The sequence below is a fragment of the Arachis duranensis genome, chromosome 7 (assembly GCF_000817695.3).
Source record: "Arachis duranensis cultivar V14167 chromosome 7, aradu.V14167.gnm2.J7QH, whole genome shotgun sequence".
NCBI lineage: Eukaryota > Viridiplantae > Streptophyta > Magnoliopsida > Fabales > Fabaceae > Arachis > Arachis duranensis.
The window spans coordinates 41,067,513-41,072,865 of record NC_029778.3 but is presented as its reverse complement, the minus strand read 5'-3'; the positions used below and the strand labels follow the sequence as shown (position 1 = coordinate 41,072,865).

Genomic DNA, 5,353 nt, shown 5'->3' with positions numbered 1-5,353 from the left:
TCTCTTTTATTCTTATTCCAAGATATTCATTCGTACCCAAGATCATGATGAATGTTATGAGTCAGATTACCCTCATTATTATTCTCACTTATGAACGCGAGTGATTGACAACCATGTCCGTTCTACATGCAACAGAGCTTGAATGTGTATCTCTTAGATTCCCCAACAGAATCTTCGTGGTATAAGTTAGATAGTTGGCGGCATTCATCTGGATCCGGAAAGTCCAACCTTGTCTGTGGTGTTCCGAGTAGGATTCCGGTAATGAATGACCGTGACGTGCTTCAAACTTTAACCTGCTGGGCGTTAGTGACAGACGCAAAAGAGGGATTCTATTCCAGTAGGAGCGGGAACCAACCGGTGATTAGCCGTACTGTGACAGAGTGCGTTAGCATAGTTTTCACTGCGAGGATGGGATGTAGCCATCAGCCATGGGTGATGCCTCCAGACTGGTTAGCTGTGCGAGTGACAGCCGCACAGGTTATTTCCCCGTGAGGAATGAAAGTAGCCACAGTTGATGGTGAACCCCTATACAAAGCTTGCCATGGAAAGGAGTAAGAAGGACTGAGTAGAAGCAGTAGGAGAGCAGGCGTCCGAGAGCTCTACAACATCTCCATCCGCTTATCTGAAATTCTCACCAATGAATCTGCATAAGTATCTTTATCCCTTTCATTATTTCTATTTTCGAAAACCCATAAAACTACTTTAAATCTGCCTAACTGAGATTTGCAAGGTGACCATAGCTTGCTTCATACCAACAATCTCTGTGGATTCGACCCTTACTCACGTAAGGTTATTACTTGGACGACCCAGTACACTTGCTGGTTAGTTGAACGGAGTTGTGAAAATAAACAATGCCTCAGAGTATAAATCCAATTACAAGAAAAAAGGGAATCACAATTTCGTCCACCAACCTACTTCCAAGTTTGATGGAAGAAGTATCTCAATCCCTACCATTGGAGCAAACAATTTTGAGCTGAAACCTCAACTAGTTGCTCTAATACAACAGAACTGCAAGTTCCATGACTTCCATCAGAAGATCCCTATCAGTTTTTAACTTAGTTCTTGCAGATCTGTAAGACTGTTAAGACTAATGGAGTAGATCCTGAAGTCTACAGGCTCATGCTTTTCCCTTTTGCTGTAAGAGACAGAGCTAGAACATGGTTAGACTCACAACCTAAAGATAGCCTGGACTCCTGGGATAAGCTGGTCACGGCCTTCTTGGCTAAGTTTTTTCCTCCTCAAAAGTTGAGCAAGCTTAGAGTGGATGTTTATACCTTCAAACAAAAAGAAGGTGAATCCCTCTATGAAGCTTGGGAAAGATACAAATAGATGACCAAAAAGTGTCCTTCTGACATGCTTTCAGAATGGACCATTTTGGATATATTCTATTATGGTCTATCTGAGTTCTCTAAGATGTCACTGGACCATTCTACAGGTGGATCCATTCACCTAAAGAAAATGCCTGTAGAAGCTCAAGAACTCATTGACATGGTTGCAAGTAACCAGTTCATGTACACTTTTGAGAGGAATTCTGTGAATAATGGGATGCCTCAAAGGAAGGGAGTTCTTGAAATTGATGCTCTGAATGCCATATTGGCTCAGAACAAAATGTTGACTCAACAAGTCAACATGATTTCTCAAAGTGTAAATGGATAGCAAAATGCATCCAACAGTACTAAAGAGGCATATTCTGAAGAAGAAACTTATGATCCTGAGAACCCTGCAATAGTAGAGGTAAATTACATGGGTGAACCTTATGGAAACACCTATAATTCTTCATAGAGAAATCATCCAAATTTCTCATGGAAGGATCAACAAAAGCCTCAACAAGGCTTTAATAATGGTAGAAGAAATAGGCTCAGCAATAGCAAGCCTTTTCCATCATATTCTCAGCAACAGACAAAGAATTCTGAGCAGAGCACTTCTAACTTAGCAAACATAGTCTCTGATTTGTCTAAGGCCACTTTCACTACAAGAAAAATACCCATTCAGGTACACTTGAAAAGTGTAGCCAAAAGTGAAAAAAAAATGATGTCTTAGGCTACGGCTACGCTTTTTGGGCTACGGCTACACTTTTTGGGGTGATTCCTATTTGGCCGTTGCCTATTCTCAAAGGCTACGCTTTTCTGCACCAAGGGCTACGCTTTTGGCATTTGGGAATAGGCTACGCTTTTCAAGTGATGCTATCCAGGACCAAAGGCTACGCTTTTCAGCTTTCGTTCTTCCAGAATAGGCTACACTTTTCAACGCTACTGTATCACTTGTAAAGCGTAACCACATTGTATACCATAGCTACTTTTTATAAGCGTAGCCTTAGGTCCCTCTTTTTTTTTTCTATATACTATAGCTATGTATATATGATTACATGTATAAATGAATTGAATATTACAAAATAAAAATAAATACATAATTATACTAAATAATTTCTTTATATAATAAAAATTTTCTCTAACCAAAATATATTTATAACATTGATCCAAAAGTACTAGAATGAAGTTAACTGTAAAAATTCATACAACTCAAACTAAAGTAAGCATAGCCATATCAAAACCAAAATATCACTTAGCCAATAAAAGTATCTTCTAATAAAAATCATTAGTCAACCATACATGTAAAGATTCTAAATAGCACTCTATCTTAGCCAATAAACCACAATAATAGTCAGCTTAATTTTCATTGCTTAATCTTCATTGTTACCCTGCATAATTATATAGAAAAGTAGTTAAAAAATATTCATAATGATATTTGTAATTATAAAAATTAAATGAACCACGTAGTCATAGTAAACCAAGAAAGCATATACTAAAAAAATAATATGGTCACGGCAGAAGAGGTGAATTCAAGGATTTATGTGTTATCTTGTTTCATTCAAACCATGAAAATCTACTGGTGTTTCTTTCTTCCATTTCCTTTAACACAATCCTGATATGTCCCTATAGCATTTTTCATGCACTAATTAACAAGACTTTCACACTTAAATTAGATATAGGGACAAATTCATATCTACCAAGTGCACAAAATCAAAAATACAACCACCAGAATTACACAAACAAATTTCAGCCATAGCAATACAACTTTAGTGTTAATAAAGCCAAAAAACATTTTCATCCATAGCAATTAATGTAAATGCAAGTAAAAAACTATGGAACAAGGAATAGATAAGGACATACCACATCTAAGTTCGGAAAATGTGTTGATCCATGGCCGTTATTCGCATCAATAGGAGACTGTTGGGCGTCTTGTAATAAAGCTTCTAGTTCTTCTGGCCTCATTCCAAGTTCCGATCGCTGCAGTAATAACTTGATCATATTTCGCAACCCATGAATCTCTTCGTCTTGTTTTTGCTGTTTGGCCTCTTGTTTTAGTTGTTGGGTCTCCATGTGTCCAAGTTTATCCTTCAGACTGGACACTTCCTCTTTGTGCTGATTCTTGATTTCATTAATTTCAGCATATTTTTTTAAATCAGTCTTTGTCACAGATCTTCCATACAACCTTACCCGACCTGGTTGTTCTTTCCCGAATAAGGCCTCAAATGCTTCCTCTTCTGTTTCACCAAAAGCTTGGCGGTGTTGGAAGTCTTCCTGCATAGAAGAAACATTTAAAATTGAGTTAGTTACCGTATCCTAAATTTGAAATGTAATTATAAATGATATAATGAACTCTTACAACAGCAGTTTGTGTTTCCTCATCCACTTCTTTCTTCTTCCGACTTGTTCGGGTAGCAATGAACATCTCAAACCTTTTTGGTTCCTCCTTTGTTTCCTTTATTGCTCGCTACATGATACTTCGATTTCTTCCTTCAATTTATGCAAATATAAATTCTAATAGATATAAATCTACTATTTACCACAGCCACTCGTACTCTTCTGAAATTGATAGGCCACATGCGATGTGAAAACTTCACATTTTCCTTGTGTTGCTTGTTTCTTTGACTTATTGATTGGAAGTGAATAAAAAGTTAGCATACAGTTACTAAAACGTGCAGCATAATAAGTTAGGAAAATTTACTAGCAAGGCTACATTATTAAGCTAAAGCACTGAATAATACCCAAAAGCAAGCATAAAAGATCTATTTATAATACATTGGAGCACCTGTTCAGTTTTTTCACAATTGTAAAAATTCACACTTCACATGATCAAGTAAATTTTATAACCGAAAAAATCCATTCACATTTTTCATGATTTTCACTTCCTTCTTAGCTTTATACTTCCATTTTAGTATTCCAATTGCAAAAGGCAATCACATCTCATCTCGTGTAAAATATGCTTACCCAAACCCCTCATTATTCAATCAATTAATTCCAGTGACCTATAAGTCAATCCAGTAAAAGCAAAATTCATATGTGGTTTTCATGAGAAAATCTATTACTCAAATTAAATAAAAAAAATAACTTGGCAGAAAGTGTTATATCACATTGAAAAATAGAACTTGATAGATGACTATACAAAGGTTTTCAACCACAACTATTTATAGAAGCAACCAAAACCTATGGATAATTCAATTTTTTCAGGTAGTCCACACCACAATTAGTGTTATATCAGTTGCATCCTATGTAGAACTGTATCAAATTTAGAACTATTTCCAGATTGAAGGCTTAAAGAATCAGGGTTGAGTTTGACGATTCGAGTTTAGCTAAGCTCCATGAATTTAGATGAACTCTCGAGTTTGACACGAAACTCAAGACTCAAGAGTATATATGTTCATAGATATAGTGAACAAAATTTATACATAATTTCTTAACATATTAAACTAAGAAAGACTCAAATTTTATATATAACTTCAGTGGGAAGGAAAGAAAGAAAGAAAGAGGAAAAAAAATCAATCTCAAACTTGAGAAATGAAGTATGAAACAGAATAGAATCCCACTTCCAAATCAGAAGCATCAGATGCAGAAAAATTACAAAAGTAAATTCAAGGGGGAAAAGCTATTATGCAATAAGAGATTATGTGTAAGAACTAAAAAGCTAGCTACTCAGATCCTTCACATGAAAAGTCGACATATATAGTCTTTTACCTGGATTAGAGGATGACTCCAATAATAGATCAATTTTATGAAACCACTTTCTGGTACTTGTAGGGGTCGATTCTTCACCATATCTTCAATAGTATCATAGGGAATGAAGTGCTTTTGCTTAATCTTTCCTTTGAACCGCTTCCAAGCATCTCAAATCGCTTGCATTACCCACTTTTCTCCACTGTCTGGGAGGAGAAACTTGGTCTGCATGATTATAGGTAATTGTTATATGCTCTTGTGCTGAATAAAAAAACTGAAATCAATAATTACCAAGTGTCTTACGTTAACATAGTCCCATATGAACTTCTTAGCTTTAGGAGGAACAGCATGCCAACTAG

At 36.0% G+C, this 5,353-nt stretch overlaps 1 non-coding gene across 1 annotated transcript; it reads right to left on the bottom strand.

Annotated features, from left to right (window-relative positions):
• Positions 1-1,251: 1,251 nt before the first annotated feature.
• Positions 1,252-1,359, bottom strand: LOC127741030 (small nucleolar RNA R71). The gene has a single exon (XR_008001882.1). It is a non-coding gene; the product is annotated as a small nucleolar RNA R71 (small nucleolar RNA).
• Positions 1,360-5,353: the final 3,994 nt, after the last annotated feature.